Source organism: Vicia villosa, unplaced genomic scaffold (assembly GCF_029867415.1).
Source record: "Vicia villosa cultivar HV-30 ecotype Madison, WI unplaced genomic scaffold, Vvil1.0 ctg.000024F_1_1, whole genome shotgun sequence".
Taxonomy (NCBI): domain Eukaryota; kingdom Viridiplantae; phylum Streptophyta; class Magnoliopsida; order Fabales; family Fabaceae; genus Vicia; species Vicia villosa.
Window position 1 is genome coordinate 1,675,967 of NW_026704956.1, and position 27,467 is coordinate 1,703,433.

The 27,467-nt window shown below is 35.2% G+C and overlaps 1 non-coding gene and 1 pseudogene across 1 annotated transcript; one reads left to right on the top strand and one right to left on the bottom strand.

The window, feature by feature from the left end:
• Positions 1-1,661: 1,661 nt before the first annotated feature.
• LOC131622116 (uncharacterized) lies at positions 1,662-22,645 on the top strand (annotated as a pseudogene).
• A 2,400-nt stretch (positions 22,646-25,045) lies between these two features.
• Positions 25,046-25,117, bottom strand: TRNAM-CAU (transfer RNA methionine (anticodon CAU)). The gene has a single exon. It is a non-coding gene; the product is annotated as a tRNA-Met (tRNA).
• Between the last annotated feature and the right edge of the window lie 2,350 nt (positions 25,118-27,467).

Here is a 27,467-nt window from a genome sequence, read left to right on the forward strand (position 1 = left end):
AAGCAAAATTTATTGTTTTTAGACGCTTGAAGCGGGGTTATTGAAATTCCAATTCCATAAGCGCGCTTGAGGTCGCTAAGCGGACCCTATAGTGCAAAACTTTTCCAAACTTTGAAATATTGTATCTTTTAATCTGTAATTCCTTTTTATATGCCGTTTGAAGCCTATTGAAGCTTAAATAATTGTCTATATGATAGAGTAGGATTGGTTAGCAACTATTTAATTCAATAATGATGTTAATTGAGAATAACATGTAATTATGTGTGTATGTTATGGATGCATCGGGTATGATCAATGTTCATAGATGCATTATGTGATGTTAATGTCATGAATTATGTGATTGATTGCTAAATGCTATTTGGTGTTGAGATTTAGGTTGAATGTCATGTTGTGTAATGTTGTGCAAAGTTGTAAAGATAGGATTGTGTAGTTTAAGAGATAGAGAGATCGTCTTAAATGCATGAGTCTTATTTTGTTGCACACGTACACAAGCATAAGCCTTTGAAAGTGGCAACGTTGGGTAATTTCGCGAAGGTTATTTACTTTTCCTAAATCTAACGCCGAATGAGATTTGAAAGCTTAACACGGAATGAGGCTTATGAGGTGGTTATCTAGTCTATAGAGGAAAGACAATCGACATGACCGGAAATGATAAAGGATGGGATCCACATGCATATTGCATAGAGTCACACTTGAGTCACACATGTCGGTGTGAATTTATGTTTGTGTAATTTTGCAATATGATTGGCGTGAATTAATTATGTAGCGAGTCATATGCTCTGATCATGTAACACTTGGGGGGATTCCTTTAGACTTATGTTTATGTTTGGATATTGCTATTTCCTATGTTTTGTTTGATATTCAGATGTACTGATTGATATCTTGGATATGTTGTTTTAAGGCTATGTGGCCTAGATTGTGGATTTCAAAATAGCATGTTTGGAAATGTTAATTTGAATTTGGTAGATGAATATAGTATGGGATATATTCATTTAACCTCTTAATAGCAATTCAATTGTTTCTGCAAGCGTTTATGCATAATGTATGAAAGCATGAGATTTACATTGTGATGTTACAATATGATCTTTGCATATTATGAATATTGTATGCATGTTATTTTGGGATTTTCATTTTGTGGAAATCAACATGTGGCGCCCTTTTTCCTTTATGCATGCTTACTATGAGTATTGTTTATTATAATTTGGGGTTAGAAAAAGGGTGTTACATTAGTGGTATCAGAGCATGGTCGACTAGTTGGTCAATAGTCGTTAATGTCCTTATTCCCGTTGTATTAGATTTGTGTATCTGACATGATCAATATTGTTTTGTCTATTTTGGTTGTTAGTTGTCGTAGGACGGTGGTTGCTGGAAGGAACAATGATGCCATTGCTGATGCATTAAGGATGTTGGCTGGATCTCTTGGTCAAATTCCTGAAGCTAATGCTGGAAATCGGAATGGTGATGATGATGAGTATCATGCTTTGGGGAAGTTCCAGTGGAAAAATCCTCCTACTTTTGAGGGAGATCATGAACCGGATAAAGCTCAAGCTTGGTTGAAGGCGATTGAAAAGATCTTTCGAGTTATGAATTGCACCGATGCTCAGAGAGTGCAGTTTGGTACTCACATGCTGGAGAAGGAAGCTGAGGATTGGTGGGGTAATATGGCTCATAGGTTTGATGAGGAAGGTATTCAGGTTACTTGGGATCTTTTTCGCGATGCATTCTTGGAAAACTATTTTCCGGAAGATTGTCGTGGAAAGAAAGAGGTGGAATTCCTTGAGTTGAAACAAGGAAATGGTACTGTTGCTGTATATACTGCTAGATTTCAAGAGCTTGTCAAGTATTGTCCTCATTACAATACTATGAATGCGGAGAGATCTAAGTGTTTGAAGTTTGTCAATGGTTTGAGGCCTGATATCAAGAAGGCGATTGGTTACCAACAGATTACTCGTTTTGCGGAGTTGGTTAACAAGATTCGTATTTATGATGAGGATAGTAGGGAGAGTTCTTCTCACGACAAGGCTATGAATGAGAAGAAAGGTCAATTCCGTGGGAAATCGTATGATGGTAAAGGAAAGTAGAAAGCTGGTAATGGCAAGAAACCGAGTGAGGGAGGATCTCACACCCCTGTTAAGTGCTATAGGTGTGGTGTTGAGGGACATCGTATTTCTGAATGTCCTTAGTCTGATGCGACGTGTTTCAAGTGTCGCAAGGTGGGTCACAAGTCTCACGAGTGTAGAAGTGGTTCAAAGGTGACTTGCTAAAATTGCAGAGAGCAAGGTCACATTAGTACCAAGTGTGACAAACCAAAGAAGGAGCAAGTGAAAGAGAAAGTGTTTGCATTGTCTGGTGCGGAAGTCACTACTGATGATAGGCTAATCCAAGGTACGTGCTTTATTAATGGTACACCTTTGATTACTATTATTGATATCGGTGCAACGCATTCTTTCATTTCTTTGGATTGAGATTAAATTTTGTGTTATTTGATATGCGTAGAAGTATGGTTATTGATGTAACACCCCATATTTTATTATTTTAATTTAATCGGAAATTAAATTAAAAATTAGAATTATTGGTGGTTTGTGGAATTTAATTGGAAAAAAGAATGGTTTATGGTGTTGGGCCATGTGTGATGTTAAGGAATGAGGGGGTGTTATGTTAGTAAAGGCCCTATTCTAATTAAAGGTTATTTTATAAAATAATAAGGAATTGGGAGAAAGGAAAAAGGAACGTGAAAAGCATAACAGAAGAGACGAGAGATTGGGAAGCTTATACGTGAAGAGGAACTGTAGAGGGAGAGACCTATCAAGAATTTCGACTAAGGTAAGGGGGGACTCTCCGGTTAGCATCTATTATCGCATTTTTAGATGATAATATTGATTAGGGATGTCGTTTGAGTCAATTGATTTGTATGTTAGGTTAGGGATGTTATGATTGATGACATTTCATGAATTGTTGGATTAAAATGTGTTGTTTTGATGTATGATGATGTATAATGATGTAATTTGTGATTGTTTGACTGTATCTGGTGCTTAGAGTCGATTTTGGGGCTTGAATGTGTGAAATCGCAGGGTCTGTCGCAGACTTGAGATTTGGTAAAATTGCAGGTCCGCTAAGCGGAGGGGGGTCCGATGAGCGGAGGACCCGACCTAGTTAGCTTCTGTCTAACGTCGCTAGAGGTCCGCTGAGCGGAGGTCTGAAGGAATTCGCTTCTGCCTTGCGTCGCTGAGCGAACCTTGCTGTGTAGAAACTTGTCAAAACTTGAAAATGATGTATCTTTTGAACCGTTGGCCTATTTTGAGTGTCGTTTCGAGTATGATGAACTTCATAAAATAACCTATGTGTTTAAATGAGGAAATGAGGTGTAACTTTTGATTATTTTAAACCATGATTTGCTTGTTTTGATGAATGATGTGTTGTGGACATACACAATGAAATATGACGATACATGCTATGTTTAAATTGTGAGTCGTATGATGATTTGTTTAATTGGATGGTGAAGTTTATAAGATACTCTATGCGAGGGTATGAGTAAGATGTGAATATTTGTTAGTTTGATGGATGATGTATTGTTGACATATATGATGAATTGTGACAATATAAGATGTGTTTGAAAACATGATTATGTGATGTGATGATTGTTGAGAATTGTATAATGATGATTGTTTTGTTTGGATGATGTGAATACATGTATGCTCCTTATGAATGATTATGATGATGAGTATTGATGCGGACACGTGTATGTTCTTAATGATGATTGATTGTATTTGAATGATGCTAATGTATATAAACATACTTTGATGATGATGATGATGGTTTGAGTATTGGATGATGTTACTCATTGACTTGACGATGGTATAAGTATGTTCATATATGTTTGCATTCATTCATATTCATTGATGATGTTGTATCCATGATGATGTGTTAGATCAGTAAAGGGCATGATTCCCATTGTGTGGAATCTGTGCTGGCAGGGCCGTATCTTGATGATGTTGGATCGGTCATGGGTTATTCCTATTTGATGATGTTGGTACCATATACATAGTGTCAGTTCATACATATGCATACTTTTATAACATGATTGGATGTATTCCATTGTTATAATTATTGATGATGTGTTGGTTGGTTGCTTATGATGATAAAACTTGTCTGAATGTCTGTTTATGAATACGATTGGGTGAATGATATAACTATGATGTGTTATTATTTATGATGCAATAATATTTGTTAATTTTGATGAGACTCACCCTTACTGTTGACATTTTCAGATGGGCGAGTAGCGGCTTTTGGCTTTGGTGAGGATAGCTCATAAGCCAGTTTGTTTAAGTATAGAGTCAGTGTCATGCTCTGATATTGTAACACTAGGGAACGTGATGTTTAGAGTTTATGGTTTATAACTCTGGTTGTGTTTTGATGTTTTGGATGATAAGTTTTAAAGATGTTAAACTTAATCCGTATGATTTAATGTTCCACTGTGTAGAAACATGATTATGATAATTTGATGATTTGTTCCTAAGCGTAGCATAACAATTGACTTATGATAAATTGATTTATTTTAATTGTGGCACCCTTGTTTTCATGTTACTCTGAATTATTTATTTAATTACCGCGGGGTTTAGAAGGGTGTTACAATTGATACACTTGCTATGTGTTATGTTTCTACTTCTTTTGTGTGTTTGAATTGTCCATTGAGTATCTTTGGTAGAGATTTCGGGATTGATTTAGTTTGTCTTCCGTTAGAGCAGCTTGATGTGATTTTGGGTATGAACTGGTTGGAGTTTAATCGTGTGTATATCAACTGTTTTGATAAGACGGTTATTTTTCCTGAGATTGGTGTTAAGGAAGATTTGTTTTTATCTGCTAAGCAAGTTGATGAATCTGTGCAAGATGAAGCTGAGTTGTTTATGTTGTTGGCAACTTTGGATGTTCATGAGAAGAGAACAATTGGGGAATTGCCGACAGTTTGTGATTTTGCAGAGGTATTTCCTGAAGATGTTAGTGATTTACCGCCGGAACGAGAAGTTGAGTTTTCGATTGATTTAGTTCCTGGAACTAGTCCTGTATCGATGACTCCATATAGGATGTCTGCTTCGGAGTTGAATGAGTTGAAGTGTCAACTTGAGGATTTGTTGGAAAATAAGTTTATTCGTCCTAGTGTATCGCCGTGGGGGGCACCTGTTTTATTGGTTAAGAAAAAGGAAGGTTCTATGAGGATTTGTGTTGATTATAGGAAATTGAACAAAGTGACGATTAATAACAAGTATCCACTTCCGAGGATTGATAATTTGATGGATCAGTTGCTTGCAGCTTGTGTATTTAGCAAGATTGATTTGAGATCTGGGTATCATCAGATTCGTGTGAAAGCGGGGGATATTCAGTAAAGTGCTTTTAGAACGAGGTATGAACATTATGAGTATTCATTGATGCTGTTTGGTTGGTGTGACTAATGCACCTGGTGTATTTATGGAGTATATGAATAGGATTTTTCATGACTATCTTGATCAGTTTGTGGTTGTGTTCATTGATAATATTTTGATCTATTCTAAGAGTGAATATGATCATGCTGAGCATTTGAGAATTGTGTTATCGGTGTTGAAAGAGAAGAAGTTGTTTGCTAAGTTTTCTAAGTGTGAGTTTTGGTTGAGTGAAGTGAGTTTTCCTGGCCATGTGATTTCAAGTGGAGGTATTTCAGTTGATCCGTCGAAGATTAAGGCTGTATCTCAATGGGAAGCTCCTAAGTCTGTTTATGAGATTAGAAGTTTTCTTGGTTTGGCTGGTTATTACAGGAAGTTCATTGAGGGATTTTCTAAGTTATCTTTGTCATTAACGTTGTTGACTAGGAACGGTCAAGATTTTATTTAGACTTCACAATGTGAAGCGAATTTTCAAGAGCTTAAGAGAAGATTGACTTCTACTCCTATTTTGATTTTTCCGGATCCGTTAGAACCATTTGTCGTGTATTCTGATGCTTCTTTATTGGGTTTGGGAGGGTTTTGATGCAAAAAGGGAAAGTCGTAGCTTATACTTCAAGGAAACTTAAAGTTCATGAGAGGAATTATCCGACGCATGATTTAGAGTTGGTCGCCATTGTGTTTGTTTTGAAACTTTGGAGGCATTATTTGTTTGGATCAAGATTTTATGTTTTTAATGATCACAAGAGTTTGAAGTATTTGTTTGATCAAAAAGAGTTGAACATGAGGCAACGAAGATGGTTGGAATTCTTGAAAGATTATGATTTTGGTTTGAACTACCATCTTGGAAAATCATTTTATTCCGATGAGGATGGATTATTCAATGGAGAGACTTGCTAAGTTGTACATCGAGAGGATTGTGTGTTTTCATGGTATTCCTTCGAGTATTGTTTTGGATAGAGATCCAAGGTTCACTTCTAGATTTTGGGAAGGTTTGCAAAGTGCTTTGGGTACGAAGTTGCATTTGAGTTCGGCGTATCATCCGCAAACTGATGGTCAATCGGAGAGGACTACTCAGTCGCTTGAAGATCTTTTAAGGTCTTGTGTTTTAGAACAAGGAGGAAATTGGGTTGCAGTGCCACCGTCTCTTTCTAGTCTTCATGATGTGTTCCATGTGTCTCAATTGAGGAGGTACATTGTGGATCCTTCGTATGTTGTTCAATTAAATGATGTCCAAGTAAGAGATAACTTGACGGTTGATACATCACCTATGCGAATTGAAGATTGAGAGGTGAAGAAGCTTCGTGGTAAAGAGATCGCTTTGGTGAAAGTGATATGGGGTGGAGTGGCCGATGGCAAAATATCACTTGGGAACTCGAGGATAAGGTGAAGAAATTGTATCCAGAGTAAGATGAGGAAATCGTATCCAGAGTTAGTTGTTTGAGGTAATTTTCGAGGCCAAAAATCTTGTAAGTGAGGCAGAGTTGTAACACCCTATTTTTATTAGATTTTATTTAATTAGGATTATTTGATATTTGATCATTGTTTGTGTGTTTTATTTAATTATTGTTTGAGTAATAATTATTTAATTGTGTGGTAATATGTTATTTAGCTAATTAATAAATGGTAGAATTATATTAGAATTAGCTACTGGGCTTAGTTGAATTAGAAATGAGAATAGTGGATATATGGGTTAAGCCCAATGAGATAATGAGGGTTAGAAGAAGATTTTATGACTTAACCTAAACTAGGAAAAGATAGAAAGATAGAAAGAAGAGAAAAGAGGCATAAAGAATAAAAGAGAAGAGGAAGTAGATTCCTGAAGAGGGTGAATTAAGAGCTAGAGGTAAGGGTTAGAATCGAAATTCTTGTAGAATCTATGATTGGGTAATGTGTTTGTGTATGTGTTATCTCCAATCTTTGCAATTTCATGAAAATGTGAAAGCCCTGACTTTTGTGCTAATTTATATGGATTTACATGATTAAGCACGGTTTTGATGAATGTTATGGTTCAATAATGATTAATACTGGTTGTATTTGATGTTTATTGATGTTTGGAAGTGATTTGGAATAGTGGATTGTGCATTTCGCAGTTCTGAACGTTGCTGTGTTTTTTTGTGAAATTGCAGTTCTGCTAAGCGGCCTCAGGCTCGCTAAGCGGATGCTGTTTGTTTTTCAAAAATAAAAGGAGCTCGCTAAGTGGATCTAGTCCGCTAAGCGGAGCTGCAAAGAGAAAAAGTTATTGTTTTTAGACGCTTGAAGCGGGGTTATTGAAATTCTAAGTCCATAAGCGCTCTTGAGGTCACTAAGCGGACCCTGTAGTGTAAAACTTTTCCAAACATTAAAATGTTGTATCTTTTGATCCGTAATTCATTTTTATGTGCCGTTTGAAGCATATTGAAGCTTAAATAATTGTCTATATGATAGAGTAGGATTGGTTGGCAATTGTTTAATTTAATTATGATGTTAACTGAGAATAACATGTAATTATGTGTGTATGTTATGGATGCATCGTGTATGGTCAATGTTCATAGATGTGTTATGTGATGTTAATATCATAAATTATGTGATTGATTGCTAAATTCTATTTGGTGTTGAGATTTGGATTGAATGTCATGTTGTGTAATATTGTGCAAAGTTGTAAAGATGTGATTGTGTAGTTTAAGAGATAGAGAGATCGTCTTAAATGCATGAGTCTTGTTTTGTTGCACACATATATAAGCATGAGTCTTTGAAAGTGGCAACGTTGGGTAATCTCGTGAAGGTTATTTACTTGTCCCAAATCTAACCCCAAATGAGATTTGAAAGCTTAACACGTAATGAGGCTTTTGAGGTGGTTATCTAGTCTATAGAGGAAAGACAATCGGCATGACCGGAAATGATAACGGATGGGATCCACATGCATATTGCATAGAGTCACACTTGAGTCGCACATGTCGGTGTGAATTTGTGTTTGTGTGATTTTGCAATATGATTGGCGTGAATTAATTATGTAGCGAGTCATATGCTCTGATCATGTAACACTTGGGGGGGGATTCCTTTAGACTTATGTTTATGTTTGGATATTGCTATTTCCTATGTTTTGTTTGATATTCACATGTACTGATTGATATCTTGGATATGTTGTTTTAAGGCTATGTGGCCTAGATTGTGGATTTCAAAATAGTATGTTTGGAAATGTTAATTTGAATTTGGTAGATGAATATAGTATGGGATATATTCATTAAAACTCTTAATAGCAATTCAATTGTTTCTGCAAGCGTTTATGCATAATGTATGAAAGTATGAGATTTACATTGTGGTGTTACAATATGATCTTTGCATGTTATGAATGTTGTATGTATGTTATTTTGGGATTTTCATTTTTTGGAAATCAACATGTGGCGCCCTTTTTCCTTTATGCATGCTTACTCTGAGTATTGTTTATTATAATTTGGGGTTAGAAAATGGGTGTTACACTATAGGGATAACCCCTGCTGAAAATCCCAAAATACCCCTGTTTTGGAGATGCATCTCCGAAGTATTTTTTTCTTCATATTTTTCTAGAATTCGGAGATGCATCCCCGAAAACATTCATTTTGTGGTGTTTTTCAGAGATGCATCTCCGAAAGTACTTAAATTTCAAATTAAACGTTGGATTTTAACTGTCAGGTGTTTTTTCGGAGATGCATCTCCGAAAAAAACTCTTCATAAAAATTTTCCCTCCTTCACTATTTCATCAGTTTCCTCTAAACCAAAACATAAACCCTCTCCAAAACCTCCACCATTTTCAATCTGTTTTTCGTCTCCAAATCAAGTTTCAAGTGGTTGATCATACTAAAGGGAGCATAAAAAACTACAATTTGAGGTAAACATTTTTCATTTAATCTCTTATTCCACTACATTATTGCTGATTTGAAGATGAAGAAAACTGCGTCAGTTTAGAAGTACATTTCCGAAATAAACCACCTAACAAATTTCGGAAATACACTTCCGAAATAAGGTCTGGGAGAAATTAAAAAAACAGCTTTAACAACATTTTTGTATTTTTGCATATGGTAGGTATGATGCATTCGCACAATATTGTCGCCGGTGAGTTAGAAGTTCCGGAAGAGGTCAACGTTGATAACGGGCCTAAAGAGCCGGTTAACGATGTTAAAACCAATACTGTTGCGGTGGATGTTCGACAACAATTTACAAATGATATGAGTTTTGCTTGTCGTGAACAATTGCTTGTTTGAGTCCGAAGTGAAGCTAGTAAACTTGGATTTGACATTGTGATATTAAGGTCTCACAATGGAAGTAGTAGACAGAAAGCTTTTTTCTACTTCAGCAGTGTTACCAGATGTCGTTCCAATTTCGCTTCTCACGCGACACGCCATTCGCGGAATTGATAACGTCGCTTAACTCTCTCTTGCAATACCCAGAAAATCGGAAGGTTGTCAAGCTTGATTACCGCTCGCCTTCGCTTGACGACGAGGGAGACGTCTAGTTCACCGCATTTGAGGTCAACAACGACGAAGATTTAGCGGTTATGTGGAAAACTTTTGACCGATTTTCTTCGAAGGTTCCGATCGAGTTGAATGCGAAACTTCAAAGATCGGGAGCCGACGTTATCAAAATGTTGTCTCATCCTCAACTACCCGTGTTTAACAATATGTAACTTTAATTTCATGTTGTGTAATCTGAAGGATAGAAAAACACTTAGAAAGGGGGGGGGGGGTTTGAATAAGTGTAGTTTTAAAAACTTGACAGATAAAAATAAATTGCACAGTTATTTTTATCCTGGTTCGTTGTTAACTAAACTACTCCAGTCCACCCCCGCAGAGATGATTTACCTCAACTGAGGATTTAATCCACTAATCGCACGGATTACAATGGTTATCCACTTAGTCAGCAACTAAGTCTTCCAGAGTCTTCTGATCACACACTGATCACTCCAGGAACAACTGCTTAGATACCCTCTAAGACTTTTCTAGAGTATACTGATCCACACGATCACTCTAGTTACAACCTGCTTAGAAAACCTCTAAGACTTCCTAGAGTATTCTGATCCACACGATCACTCTAGTTCCTTACAACTTAATGTAATCAATTCTAAGAGTATTACAAATGCTTCTTAAAAGCAATAATCACAAACTGTGATATTTCTCTTAACGTTTAAGCTTAATCTCACTAATATATTACAACAGCAATGTAGTGAGCTTTGATGAAGATGAAGATTCTGAGCTTTGAATTTGAACAGAGTTTCAGCAAGTTGATAGACGTTGTTTTGTTCAGGATCGTTAACCTTGCTTCTCATCAGAACTTCATATTTATAGGCGTTGGAGAAGATGACCGTTGAGTGCATTTAATGCTTTGCGTGTTCCGTACAGCATCGCATTTAATGTTTATACGCTTTTGTCAACTACCTCGAGCCTTGTTCACGCTGTGTCTACTGACGTAGCCTTTAGTAGCTTTTAACGTTCCTTTTGTCAGTCAGCGTAGCTTGCCACTTGTACTTTCTTCTGATCTGATGTTTGTGAATACAACATTTGAATATCATCAGAGTCAAACAGCTTGGTGCATAGCATCTTCTGATCTTCTGACCTTGAAGTGCTTCTGAGCGTGATACCATCAGAACTTCAGTGCTTCTGTTCTCTTGTTCTTCTGATGCTTCCATAGACCCATGTTCTGATTCTGCTTCGACCATCTTCTGATGTCTTGCCAGACCATGTTCTGATGTTGCATGCTGAACCCTTGAGACAAAACTTCTGAGCGCTGAATTATGCGTACTCTATATATATTTCCTGAAAAGGAAATTGCATTGGATTAGAGTACCATATTATCTTAAGCAAAATTCATATTATTGTTATCATCAAAACTAAGATAATTGATCAGAACAAATCTTGTTCTAACAATCTCCCCCTTTTTGATGATGACAAAAACATATATAAATGATATGAATTTGCGATCAGAAAGAGCAGACGGCAAAAGACAAATTACACAGCTATAGCATAAGCATATGAATATGTCTCCCCCTGAGATTAACAATCTCCCCCTGAGATAAATAATCTCCCCCTGAAATAAATACTCGAAGAACTTTAATAAAAGACTTCCCTGATTATTTCGGTAGAGACGATCATATAAGCTTCTGTCTTTAGAGAATTCCTAGCTTCTGACTTCTGCTTCCATTTGGACAGCTTCAGAACTAGAATTTCCTTAGATCCCTAGAACACTCACAGCTTCTGATTCCTGCTTCCATCTAGGACAGCTTCAGAACTTGAATTTCTTTGATCTTCTGAACATTCACAGCTTCTGACTTCTGCTTCCATCTAGGACAGCTTCAGAACTTGAATTTCTTTGATCTTCTGAACATTCACAGCTTCTGATTTCTGCTTCCATTTAGGACAGCTTCAGAACTTGAGTTTTCTGGATCTTTTAGAACATTCGCAGCTTCTGATTTCTGCTTCCCTCGGATAGCTTCAGAGCTTTGAATTTCTACCAACATCACTTCATGCTAGATTTGTATCAGAACATTGTTGAATGTACCAGAGCACCATCAGAGCATCTCTACATCCTGAAATGTTACAGAACAAAAACTAAACGACAAAAGTCAGCATGAACGAGTTAGAACATAAAGTATATATTCGAATACATGATATGTATCAGAGCCATATAGGCTAAAATAATGTATCAGAGCAAATAGAATTTTGTCAGATCAAATAGACAAATATGGATCAAATTCTATTATCAGTGCTTCTGATCTCTGAAGCTTGACAGCACTCGGCTTGCTTCAGTTTCCATGGTTTTGCTTTGCTTTGAAGATTCTCTTTACTTCTTTATACCTGCAAAACACTTAAACCATATAGAACTTGCAGTTCTTGTTAGTGAATGTGTGGGAGCTTTACCCAGCAACTGATAGATTAATCAGATCATTTATCATTTATCTTCTCCCCCTTTTTGTCATAACATCAAAAAGAATATTTCAAAAAAAATTCAGATGAATAACACGACAAATAAAATCACTGGAATGTAAAAACAAAGAAACTTTTCATTGATAATCAAAAGATATTACAAAAGGTTCCTATGTTTAACAAGATGAGAAACATTCCTAGCAAATACATAGAAAGTCATCCCAAGAGGAAATGACTACAAAAATTAAAAACAGCACCCTAGCAGGACACGCTCTGTGTCAACCCATCAAGAATCCCTGTGGACTCTTGTCTTCCAGACTAGAACCTCCACTGTAGGAGAGATCCAAGTGACCAAAGAGGAAGAGAGGGACAGTTCACAGACAGAGAGCTAATGTTGCAAACGGGGCTTTCCCTTAACATAGAAGTTAAGAATATCATTCTTAACCTCCTCCCATAACTCAAGAAATTCTTCTGTCTTTGGGTGAAAGTTGATAACAACATCAAAGAAGAGGTCTGACTTGAGAGGTATTAGGAGAGCCATCCCGAGATACGCAGAGATCTGTCGCCTTTGAGTCATAGATCTTCAACAGGCTTAGGGTGAACGCTAGGTTTGAGCTAGGATTTTTTAAAAGAAAGAAAAAACTTGTTTGAGCAAGAGACGAAAACGGAAGAGAGAGAGAGAGAGAGAGAGAGAAAAACTTGATGAGGAATGCAAAGAGATAGAGAAAGAGAACACAGATAGAGTGTAAAAAAAAACATATATGAGGGAAGGAGAAGCGTTTGAAGAGAATTTAAAAAAGAATAAAATGAAACGAATGATGAATAGCATTTAATGTTACGTGACATGAGGAGAGATAATAAAGACAAATGAGGTGACTAGCACAGTTACCTATGGTCGGCGTCCCTTCAACTGCACGCGCGCTTATCCATGAATAGTAACGACAGGTTTACCATCCCGAGATAAAACGTTACAGCTGTTTTGCTTTAAAAGAGGTTCTGAATCAACTTAGACAATGAAACGTTAGTAATAACAGAATCATAATTTCTAAAAGATTTCAATCAGAACTTCTGATTAAAAAAAAATTCACATTCATTTCAGAAGATACTCATACGTAAGAACTTCTCATCTTCTCATTCTGGGCATAAATCCATACTGATGTTCTTCAGAATGAACTTAAACCTATCTTCAGCCAGGGGTTTTGTAAAGATATCAGCCCATTGATGGTCTGTATCAACAAAGTTTAAAGATATAACACCCTTCTGAACATAGTCCCTTATGAAATGATGTTTGATCTCAATATGTTTAGCTTTTGAATGAAGAATAGGATTCTTAGATAAACATATAGCAGAAGTATTATCACAGAATATAGGAATGTTACTCTCAAATATCTGATAATCTTCTAGCTGACTCTTCATCCAGAGCATCTGTGTACTGCAACCAGCAGCAGCGACATATTCTGCTTCTGTCGTTGATAGAGCAATAGTTGCTTGCTTCTTGCTATACCAAGAGATCAAATGACTTCCAAGAAATTGGCAACTTCCTGAAGTACTTTTTCTTTCAATTCTGTCTCCAGCATAATCAGCATCGCAGAATCCTACTAAGTTGTATTCTTTAGATTTTCTGTAAACTAAGCCAACATTAGTAGTACCTTTCAGATACCTTAGAATTCTCTTAACAGCAGTTAAATGAGATTCTCTAGGATCTGATTGGAATCTAGCACACAAACAAACACTGAACAGAATGTCAGGTCTAGAAGCAGTCAAATATAGAAGAGATCCAATCATACCTCTGTATAACTTCTGATCTACCTTCTTACTTACCTCATCCTTACCTAGGATGCATGTTGGATGCATAGGAGTTTTGGCTTCTTTGCAGTCTAGAAGATTAAACTTCTTCAGAAGTTCCTTCACATACTTGGTTTGGTGAACATACGTTCCTTCTGATGTTTGATTTATTTGTATTCCAAGGAAATACTTGAGTTCTCCCATCATGCTCATTTCAAACTCATCCTGCATAGACTCAGCAAACTCCTTTCCAAGTGTAGCATTAGATGTTCCAAAGATAATATCATCTACATATATTTGACAAATTAAAATATCCCTTTTAAAAGTTTTACAAAAGAGAGTAGTGTCCACTTTTCCTCTAGTGAAACCATTATCCAGAAGGAAGGAACTTAAGCGTTCATACCAAGCTCTGGGAGCTTGTTTCAATCCATATAACGATTTCTTTAATTTAAAAACATGATTAGGAGACATAGAGTCTTCAAAACCAGGAGGTTGATGGACATAAACTTCTTCATCTATATAACCATTTAAGAAGGCACTCTTAACATCCATTTGATAGAGAGTGATGTTATGTTGAGTGGCAAATGAAATTAATAGACGAATAGATTCTAACCTGGCCACTGGTGCAAAGGTTTCTGTATAGTCAATCCCTTCTTGCTGACTATAACCCTGAGCCACCAGTCTGGCTTTGTTCCTTACCACTTCACCTTTCTCACTAAGCTTGTTTCTGAAGACCCATTTTGTGCCGATTATATTGAATCCATCTGGTCTAGGAACAAGATCCCAAACATCATTCCTTGTAAACTGATTCAGTTCTTCTTGCATAGCAATTATCCAGTCTGGATCTTCTAGAGCATGATCAACAGAAGTTGGCTCGATCAAAGATACAAGACCTAATTGACAATCTGCATTGTTCTTAAGGAATGCTCTTGTTCTGATTGGATCATCTTTCTTTCCAAGAATGACATCTTCTGAATGACCAGAGATGAGTCTGGATGATCTTCTGACAGATGGTTCTTCAGAAATGCTTAGATTCTCCAGAGAAGCTGATACTTGATCTTCAGATTCTTTGCTTCTGAGAAGCTCTGCTTCTGATGCGTTACTTCTTGGCTCAGCAACTTCTGATATATCAATATCCCAATCTGCAAAATTATCAAACTGCTTTGGTTTTTCAGAACCAAGCTTATCATCAAACCTGATATTGATTGATTCTTCTACAATCAATGTTTCAATATTGTATATTCTGTAGCATTTAGAGCATTCAGAATAATCAAGAACGAAACATCAATGCTTTAGAGACAAACAAAACAGATGGTTCCAAGACTAATAAACTTTCTTTTCTGATATCCTACGAACATAGTTTCTTCAACAGATTTAAGAACCAGAACTTGGAAGACAATCTTTCTTCCCTTCAAGTGTTGAGACCAACTTGAGTCCAGGAGACATGTCATGTTGACTTTTATCTTCTTTGTCGCCAAGAGAATCTGCAAAAGAAATAGTCTTTTTCTTTGGTACCCACATTTTCTTGGGTCCTTTCTTGTTAGATTTCCTCAAGTTCTGATTGAACTTGGGTTTAACATTGTAAGCAATAGGAGGAACAACATGATAATTTTTAATGTGAGTTTCATGATATTTCCTAGGTTGTGTTACATGCCTTTTGGTGTGTGTTATGTGAAAACTTTGAGCATGTGAAGTGTGCCTAATATCATGGGAGTGGCCATACTTGAACTGATCATACAATGGCTTGTATGTGAATTTCATTTCATCAACAGGTTCAAGTTTGTATGGGGTTTCACCCTCAAAACCAATACCAACTCTTTTGTTTCCAGACACAGCATATATCATAGAAGCTAGCTGACTTCTGCCAATACTTCTAGATAAGAACTTCCTGAAACTTAAATCATATTCTTTCAGAATATGGTTTAGACTAGGAGTGGATTTTTCTGAATCAGAAGGAGATCCAACATTATTGGATAATTTTAAAAGTTTTTCTTTTAATTCAGAATTCTCCAACTCAAGCTTCTTTGTTTCAAATTCAAATAGCTTTTTCAACTTTTTGTATTTGAGACTAATCTGAGACTTGAGTTCCAGAAGTTCAGTTAGACCGGAAACTAACTCATCTCTAGTAAGTTCAGAAAATACCTCTTCAGAATCTGATTCTAATGTAGATTCTGATCTGTCATCTTCAGTCGCCATCAGCGCACAGTTGGCCTGCTCATCTTCAGAGTCTGAATCATCTTCTGACTCATCCCAGGTTGCCATAAGACCTTTCTTCTTATGAAACTTCTTCTTGGGATTTTCCTTCTGAAGATTTGGACATTCATTCTTGAAGTGTCCAGGCTCATTGCATTCATAGCACATGACCTTCTTCTTGTCAAATCTTCTGTCATCAGAAGATTCTCCACGTTCAAATTTCTTTGAACTTCTGAAGCCTCTGAACTTCCTTTGCTTGGTCTTCCAGAGTTGATTTAGCCTTCTGGAGATCAGGGACAGTTCATCTTCTTCTTCAGATTCTGATTCTTCAGGATCTTCTTCTCTAGCCTGAAAAGCGTTAGTGCATTTCTTGATATTAGATTTTAATGCAATAGACTTACCTTTCTTTTGAGGCTCATTTGCGTCCAGCTCTATTTCATGACTCCTCAAGGCACTGATAAGCTCTTCCAGAGAAACTTCATTCAGATTCTTTGCAATCTTGAATGCAGTCACCATAGGACCCCATCTTCTGGGTAAGCTTCTGATGATCTTCTTTACGTGATCAGCCTTGGTGTATCCCTTGTCAAGAACTCTCAATCCAGCAGTAAGAGTTTGAAATCTTGAAAACATCTTTTCAATGTCTTCATCATCCTCCATCTTGAAGGCTTCATACTTCTGGATTAAAGCTAGAGCTTTAGTCTCCTTGACTTGAGCATTTCCTTCATGAGTCATTTTCAAGGACTCATATATGTCATAGGCCGTTTCCCTGTTAGATATCTTCTCATACTCAGCATGAGAGATAGCATTCAGCAAAACAGTTCTGCATTTATGATGATTCCTGAAAAGCTTCTTCTGATCATCATTCATTTCTTGCCTTGTCAGCTTTACGCCTCTGGCATTCACTGGATGTTTGTAACCATCCATCAGAAGATCCCATAGATCACCATCTAGACCAAGAAAGTAACTTTCCAGTTTATCTTTCCAGTATTCAAAGTTTTCACCATCAAATACCGGCGGTCTAGTATAACCATTGTTACCGTTGTATTGCTCAGCAGAGCCAGATGTAGATGCAGGTGTAGACTTTTCACTTTCATCAACCATCTTTTACTGAAGCGTTTTTCTCTTCCTGAATCTTTTCTAAACACGGTTAAGTGCTTGCACCTTAGAACCAGGCTCTGATACCAATTGAAGGATAGAAAAACACTTAGAAAGGGGGGGGTTTGAATAAGTGTAGTTTTAAAAACTTGACAGATAAAAATAAATTGCACAGTTATTTTTATCCTGGTTCGTTGTTAACTAAACTACTCCAGTCCACCCCCGCAGAGATGATTTACCTCAACTGAGGATTTAATCCACTAATCGCACGGATTACAATGGTTCTCCACTTAGTCAGCAACTAAGTCTTCCAGAGTCTTCTGATCACACACTGATCACTCCAGGAACAACTGCTTAGATACCCTCTAAGACTTTTCTAGAGTATACTGATCCACACGATCACTCTAGTTACAACCTGCTTAGAAAACCTCTAAGACTTCCTAGAGTATTCTGATCCACACGATCACTCTAGTTCCTTACAACTTAATGTAATCAATTCTAAGAGTATTACAAATGCTTCTTAAAAGCAATAATCACAAACTGTGATATTTCTCTTAACGTTTAAGCTTAATCTCACTAATATATTACAACAGCAATGTAGTGAGCTTTGATGAAGATGAAGATTCTGAGCTTTGAATTTGAACAGAGTTTCAGCAAGTTGATAGACGTTGTTTTGTTCAGGATCGTTAACCTTGCTTCTCATCAGAACTTCATGTTTATAGGCGTTGGAGAAGATGACCGTTGAGTGCATTTAATGCTTTGCGTGTTCCGTACAGCATCGCATTTAATGTTTATACGCTTTTGTCAACTACCTCGAGCCTTGTTCACGCTGTGTCTACTGACGTAGCCTTTAGTAGCTTTTAACGTTCCTTTTGTCAGTCAGCGTAGCTTGCCACTTGTACTTTCTTCTGATCTGATGTTTGTGAATACAACGTTTGAATATCATCAGAGTCAAACAGCTTGGTGCATAGCATCTTCTGATCTTCTGACCTTGAAGTGCTTCTGAGCGTGATACCATCAGAACTTCAGTGCTTCTGTTCTCTTGTTCTTCTGATGCTTCCATAGACCCATGTTCTGATTCTGCTTCGACCATCTTCTGATGTCTTGCCAGACCATGTTCTGATGTTGCATGCTGAACCCTTGAGACAAAACTTCTGAGCGCTGAATTATGCGTACTCTATATATATTTCCTGAAAAGGAAATTGCATTGGATTAGAGTACCATATTATCTTAAGCAAAATTCATATTATTGTTATCATCAAAACTAAGATAATTGATCAGAACAAATCTTGTTCTAACATAATCTTTGTAATTTTGATGCTTTATGATAAATCGAAGCGTTGTTCGTTTATTTTATGTTTTTTGTATCAGACAATATTTCAGAAGTGCATCTCCGAAATATTCCAAGGGGGTGAATTCGGAAGTGCATCTCCGAAGTCACCTTTTTTCTGGAAAAAAAAGTGTTTTCGGAAGTGCATCTCCGAAATCACATTTTTAAAAAAAAAAAAAAAGTGTTTTCGGAAGTGCACATCCGAAACCAATTTTTTTAATATAAGGACATTTTTAAAATTTCAGTGAAGATTTCCAAGAAGGTTGAGATCCATAAAGAAACTGTCATTTAGAGTCTGTTTGGTAACACACAAAAAGTAGCTTTTAGCATGGATCTTTTCAGCTCGTATCAATAAAAAAGCTCTGTTTGGTAACTGTCATTTAGCTTGTAGCTTGTAGCTTTTCTTACTAGCTTTTGACTTTTTTCTCAAAAGCTTAGCTTTTAGCTTTTAGCTTGTCATCTTTTCTTCCATTTGTGCCCTCAGTATTTTATTAAAAACACATTTTTACCCTTTATATTTTATTGTGATTTAAATTAAATTAATTGTGTTTTAATTGAGGGAATAAGAAAGGTTAGTCATTATTTCTACTGATATGTGTTTCACGATACAATCATCTTCCATTTTGTTCTTTGGTAGTTTTCGGTCATCATTTCTCCATTCTCATTCTCTAAAGCATCCAGGTATCTTCATATCTCTTAAACTGATTATTTTTTCTCTTATACTTCAATATATTGTTGTTTGAAATACTGTTATGGTATGTGATTGTTTCATTTTTTTGTAAAATAGTTGTTTGATTCATGATTTGTAAAAAAATCCTAAATCCCAATTTTATATTTTTATTAATAATGATGAATAGATGAAATGATATGGTTTACAAAATATTGATTTATTGATTTATTTGCTTGAATGAGAATGAGATGTTTTGGATGTATTGAGATTTTGTTGTGACTTGCTTGTACAACTTTTTTTTCAATTCCTATAATCCAAAAACACTAATCTTTATTATTGTGTGTTGTTAAATTTATAAGATGGCTTCAAGTAAAGATAAAATGGAAGCAACCAAATTTAAATGGACAACTGAGAATGAAAAGATATTTTGTGACATTTGTATCAAGTTTATTAGAAAGAACGGGCGTGGATCATTTAAATGGAAGGAGATTAGCAAAGAGTTTGAAGTTGCCACCAACATTAGATGTTTAGAAAAATCTTTAAAGAATAAATTTGATTTTACGAAAAGTGACTGGCGCATTAGGAAGTTTCTAGTGAAACTGGCCTAGGATGGGATCCTATTACAGGAAAGCTTAGTTGTTTAAATGAGTGGTGGGATAGAAAAATTAAGGTTAGTTTTTTACAAAAAATATTTGTAGTTAATGTAAAATTAAAATAATTTAATATAAGATCTTAAGGTTAATGGTTAACTTTTATTTGTGTGTAGGAGAAACCTGAGGCTAAAAAATTTCGTAATAAATCAATAGATCCTTCAATTGAGGAATACTGGAATCAACTTTTTGATGATAGTAATGCAAGCGGCGAAGAAGTTGTTGCACCCTCTGTGAATCCTGATTTTGTGGAACCTGTAGAACATTTTAATGGCGGGGAAGAGGATAAAGAAAGTGATGGAGAAGACAACCATCATTATGAAAGTGATGGAGGAGAACATGTTTATGCAGAATACAGACGACATGCCTCCCAATTAGAAAATTTGTTCCGTGAAGAAAATTCTTTTTGGTCTGATTATTTGAATGAAGTAGGTGGCACTCAAGTATCTAAACAAGGTGTTAGAGGCACCCAAGTACCAAGCCAAAGTATTGGAGATACACAAGTACCAAACCAAGGTATTGGAGATACACAAGTACCAAGTCAAGTTGAAGGTACCAATAGAGTTGAACAAACACAAAACGTGGCTAACAAACCTATTAAGGTAAATCGTAAAAGAAAATATACAGGGGGGGGGGCAGCAAAGCTAGGATGTAAAATTGAAACGTTAATATCCCAATCTCATAAGGCATTGGAAATAATGCAATTTGATGGTGATACAAGTAAACAAGTTAATGGAAGCTCTACCATTGCTACAACAATGTCTATTATAAATCGGATGGTAATGGAAGGTGTTTTGGAAAAGGGTAGTGAATTATGGTGCTTTGCTGCTTGTTTGATTGAGAATGAAACAAGAAGGGAGATTTTTTTAAACATGGAGGATGATGAGTCTAGAAAAATTTGGCTAACATACATGCATTCCAAAGAGAAATAAATTTGTAATCTGTTTTTTAAGTTTATGGAGTTTGTGCCTATAATTATATTGAATTCTGTTTTATTACATTCAGATTTTATTATAAGAATGATTTGCTTATTAGAATGATTTTGGTTTGATTTTATTATATTGATTTTGATTTGATTTTATTATAATGATTTTTGATTCGTTTCATTTGTGTCTTGTTTATTAGAATGATTTGGTTTTATTGAATATATATTTTTATTATAATGATTTTGATTTGGTTTTATTATATTGCAATTTTTAGATATTACTATAAATATATTGAATATATTTGTTTATTAGTAGGCATATCATGGATTTTGAAAGAGAGAAAAAGAGAAAAAAATAAGCACTTTATTGGAATATAAGATCAAATGCATTAAGTGCAATTGCTGCATATTACTATAAATATATTTACAAGGAACCATGTACGACTTCCGTTCAAAGAGGACAAGATTGGATGAATGAGATATTGAATGGACACCCTGTTTGATGTATGAATGCCTTTAGAATGGACTCAAACTTATTTATACAGTTGTGTAAAGATTTACAAACAAAATATGGGTTACAGCCAAGTAAGAGAATGACAGTTGTAGAGAAGGTGGACATATTTGTATATACACTTACTATGGGCGCTTCAAATAGAGATGTTAGAGAGCGGTTTCAATATTCTAGCGAGACTATTAGTAGAGTATTTCACGAAGTTTTGGAAGCAATTAGTGGTAGAAGTAAAGGCTACAGAGGTCTAGCACATGATATTATAAGACCAAAGGATCCAACTTTTCAATGTGTACCACCTCATATTGCTAATGATGAGCGGTACATGCCTTATTTTAAGGTAAATAAAAATTTGGGAGTGTGTGTGCATTATATATATATTTATCATGATCGATACTTACTTATCTACTTTTTAATAGGATTGTATTGGATGTATTGATGGTACTCATATAGCTGCATGTATTTCTGAGGCTGATCAAATGCGTTATAGAGGTCGAAAAGGAATCCCCACCTTCAATGTCATGGCTTGTTGTGATTTTGATATGTGTTTCACATTTATATCTGTTGGATGGGAAGGATCAGCACATGACACACGCGGTTTTCTTCATGCCATCAACACACCTGCGTTAAATTTTCCAAAGCCTCCTGAAGGTATTATTATACTCATGTATTTCTACAACAATTTTTTTAAATAAGTTTATTTTATTATTATTATTTTCTTTTTAACAGGTAGATATTATTTAGTCGACAAGGGATACCCTGATAGAGAAGGATATTTGGTGCCTCATCTCAAGATAAGGTATCATCAATCTCAATTTGAACATGAGCCCCCAAATAATGCTCAAGAAGTCTTCAACCGCACACATTCATATCTTAGAAGTTGTATATATAGAAAGATCATTTGGAGCGTTGAAGAAAAGATGGAAAATACTTAATAAAATGCCGCAATTTATTGTTAAGACCCAAATTGATGTTATAATAGCTGCTTTTGCATTGCATAATTATATTAGGGTCAACTCACAAGATGATGCAATGTTTAATGTTCTTGAGCAATATCCAAATTATGTACCTCATGATGAATTTCGAGATACTGCTGATAATTCTCAAGCTAGTGAAAGACCGGAGGGGGGTTCACGGAGATCAAATAAGATGAAAGAAATTCATAATAGTATTGCAGCTTTACTGTGGAATGTTAGACAATAAACTTAATTTTATTATTATTATTATTAAAAACTAATGTAACTGAATTGAAAATTACAATATAATTATTTTAGTTATTTTGTTAAATTAAATTACAAAATTTATATGTTTACTATATATTTTTTTTGTTATGTTTAATTTTATAATATTTAGAATATTTTGCATCTGATTATTAATGCGTTTATTTTTATTGAATAAAAATTATTTTTATTGATACTCGCATTTATTTTTTGAATGTCCTTTTATGTCATTATGCATTTATCAGTGAATGTAAAAGCTAATTTACCAAACACTAAAAATAGCTTATCAGCTATTAGCTATCAGCTCTCAGTCATCAGCTACCAGTCACCAGCTATCAGCTATCAGTCATCAGTTACCAGCTAGCTTATCAGCTATCAGCTAGTTTTACCAAACAGAGCCTTATTAATACTCACTTTTCCAACACTATATGGGTCTTGTTAGTGTTATTTGGTCCGTACTTTTTCTTTACCAATCTTCTTTATAGAAGCATAAGACTAAATGGTCATCTATTCACAATTTTAAATTTTATACAAGCATTCTAATCATATCGGCTGTATCACTTCGAAATATTGTTTTTATAAAATTATATCTTTAAATTTATGTATAATAAATATGATTTAATGAGTAAAAATGGAAATAGATCTTCTGCTCTTCTGTCTCTTCAACCATCGCTACTGTTCTTCATCTAATGGCTCAAAAATTATTAAATGAAAAAATTTTGTTTTAAAAAAAGAGAAAAATATTAATGAGTGGCTGTGATAACAGCGGAATGGGCAGAGCATCAAATGCACTGGAGAGGATCCTGGTCCAGTAAAAACAGCTTACACCATAAACATTATATATCATTTAACTCTAATTATATCTATAAAAAAGTCGCATTCCCTATATTCAACTATGAGAAATGATATTTGTACACCTGCTTATGACATTTACACTGTATTTTATACTAAAAATACATACTCATTATTTTTATAATAGTTTTTTTTTGGCTATTTTGAAATTTGTGCATCACAAAACCAATGTAAGGCATACGGTGTTTGTATGTAAGCATAGCATAGCTGATTCAACTATAAAGCATACACGATGGTATATACAAAAATATTTTTCATGTTTATTAATGATATGAGTTTTCTTTTTTCACTTCTCATCACATTGAGAATACATCTTTATAGTGTCAGTTTATTTCTTTACCACTTTTTCTACAATAAATATGCTAGAGTGTTTTCTTCTTTTTTTTTTACTACCATTGAGTGTGAAAGTGCCTATTTTCCCCCTTAGTATGTGTGTATATTACGAAAGTGATAAAATATTTATTATTTTTCGATTAAATAATATAGTTAAAATTCAATGATTTTAATTTATGTGTATGTTAATTATTATTTTTTATAAAAAAAGCTCTATGCATATATGCGAATTACTGTGCAAAGTTGTTTTATTAAAAAAAATTATCAAGAATCATAGTGTGCTTCTACAGTTTAACACTATTATTGGATAGGGATGTCAATTGCATCTGTTAATGGGGATCCCTGTGGAGAATATCTGTGCGGAGATCCGAAGTTGGGGATTTTTTTCCCCGTGGGGATGGGGATGGAGGGAAAAGTTCCCCCGATAACACTTTGGGGCGGGGATTGGGAAAGTATCCTCCGTCCCCGTGGATTCCCCGACTCCGAAGATATATGTTAATTTATATATTTTATATATTATATAATTATATAATTTTCCAATGTATTAGAAAATGAAGAGTCATTAGAAGTTATAGATTTGTCACATATAATCAACCACTTGCGCTGGACGACATCAGTATTGTGGTAGTAAATTAGTGGAAGCACGGTAGCAAGAAGATATGTTACTATTTATTAGTGAAATTTTGATCAAAAAGTGTAGAAATTTTCTTAGGATTCGATCTCCGTGGATATCCGTGGGGATCTGTGGGGATGGGGATGGAGGGAAATATTCCCCCGTGGTGGAGATTGGGGATGGGAATGGGGACTAAATTTGGGAGCGGGGCGGGGAGTGGAGAAGCATCCTCCGAACAATATCTGCCTCGTTGACATCCCTATTATTGGACAGTTTAATATAAAAATGATATAGTATTCATTACTTTTTCTATTAAACAATGTAGTTAAAATTCAAGATTTTCATTATTCGGTTTATATGATTTCTAGAAATTATATGTATGTATGCGAATTGCTGTATATAGTATTATTGTATTGTATTATTTTAATTAAAGTATTCAAAAGTAATGGAAAAATCACCGAAACTAATCTTCACTTTCTGCACGTCTCGTATTGTATCAAATATCAATAACGGTGTATAATATAAGAAACGGTGGTAGCATACATGTCGTTAATAGAACAAAAATTGGAAAAAAATATACAAATTTATCAGAGCCTGGTTTCGATCCAGGGACCTGTGGGTTATGGGCCCACCACGCTTCCGCTGCGCCACTCTGATTTATGTGAGATATTTCCATAATTTAATATCTATTCAATTATTATTATTAGTTCGTTTTATCAAATATTCATTACAGCAAAAACTAAAGCAAATCACGAGGACGTTCCAGCAAATTGTTGTTTTGATATTTTATGTTGGCACTTGGGTTTGGTCTTTCAAACGCTTGTAGTTTTTTGAATGAGCTGTGATTGGTCGCATGATCCATAAATACTTCAATTTTGAGACAAAAATCAGAACTCATACGTGAAAATATTGTAGCTTCTTATAAATTAAGAAGAGATTTGTGTTATTGTAGAAATATTTCAAGTTTTATCACTAGCTAGTAGTACAATACTAGGGCTAGCTACAATTATAAATCATAACTTGGCAATATAATTTCAGTATTTTGTGGTAAGAACATAGTGTTGAACTCTTTAGGAAGTGAAACTCACTTATTGGTTGCACTTGCATGGTGTTTTTTTTAATTGATCCATGTTTTAAAAGTATTTTATAAAAATATATGACAATTTATTAGAGACAACTAGAGTTCCGGGTAATTTTTTTACTTAAGTTTGTAATCCATTTATATTTTATTATGGCTTTTATTTCCTTCAGGTAACCACATTGATACTGGAGATTGATAGTAGGAGTTGGATGTCTCCTTCTTTGAATTTTATGTTTGTACACACATCGATGTAGTTTCAAAGTGGTTGGTTTTTGGGTTTTGACTAAATGTCGCGAAATCGGTAGTAAACTACAAACATAATTTGGGTCGCAGGCTTTTGAACCATGTCATCGCATCTTCCTTGATAGTTAAGGCGAATAACATGCACTTCATAGAACCTTTAATAACTTGATATCATATGACTCCTTCAATGTTCTCCACATGCTAGTTGAGGCTGGAAAACTCTTGATCTGGAGTTTAAATGATTTTCTAGTTGAGGTTATTCGATGGTCAATTATGTCTCCAATGTCACAAGGAACAAGTTGCTCTAATGTGCTAATTCTCATTGGATGAGGTGGAGGAGACAAAATTGTCGTAGTGACGACGACGTATAGAATGTAGCACAAATCATGGGGATCCTTGTGGCTCCCCGACTTGACAAACGCTTGAGGATGTGTTTTGATCCCTCTCTATCTGCTCAAGGTGATGGTTTGATCGGCGATCATTCAATGCTGATCTTAGACTATAAACATTAAGCCTTGATGAATGACTCTTTGTTGGCCGCTGAGATCAAAGTATATATGCCCGCAACAAGACGGAATCCAATATTTGGTTAAATCGTTGGTTCTCGTGATGAGGTAATTGTTAATCCTTTGACGAGGATTGTATTGCATGTATCACTTTTTCTACTGCTAGTCAGTGGGAAGCGTTAAGGTTTTTTTAGAGGAAAGAAAAACTTGGGCAATTATTGTTAGGAAAAACTGACATAGTGAAAAATAAAAAACACAATCACAACACAAGGACATGTAATTGGTGTTAGCTGGGATTTTCGATAAGCCTCAAATTTCCGCATAGCAAAGGGGAAGGTGAGGAAATGTTTAGTGAAGATTGAGTGATGTTCAGGAACACTCTATACCATGAATAGAAAAAGAGAAGCAATCACAATTGTCTGATCAAACCATTAATAATCCCTAATTCAATTGGTTTGTCAAACCCAAGTATAGGGAAATAATCCCTAATTCTTGACCTCTGAAAACTTTTGATGAAGGATAACCTTGTATGGTGATGAGAAAGATGTCCATAGTGACCATGAGCCAAAATCATAATCCCTTGGATCCATGTTCATAGAGAATTCCATTTGAATTAAGCTTGCATGATGTAGACATTCCAAACCAAGTCAAACCATATTTTGTTCCATGATCCTTGATCTCATGCTTTTGATGTTTATTTGATGAATGATTGTGAGTTTATGACCTAATAAAGTATGCAGATGAATGTGAAGCAAAAGCAATTAGGATTAAGAGAATGGGGGCAAATGTTGAGGTACAGCAATATACAAAACCCTTATTGGGCCAAACTAACTAAAGTTCAATTACAAGGTCCAAAATATTAAATACTCTGAATGTGCAATTACACTTCAACAAGTTTAACTATGAAGAGACAAATGAATACATCATTCGTCCTCAATTTTTTTTTTCAAATCGTCTAGTGTCCATAATTTCATTTTTTAAAAGTGAATACTCCTTTCACTCCTATTTATAAGCATATTTTAAATTATTTATTTGTTAAATAAATGAGAAAAAGGGTCATGCACTGACAATGTAAAATCACCACCATGTATCCAATTAAAACATTTTTTTATTTAATTTTTTTTAATGACATGACATATTGATGATTCTCTATTGGATGACAGTGTAAAACTATTTT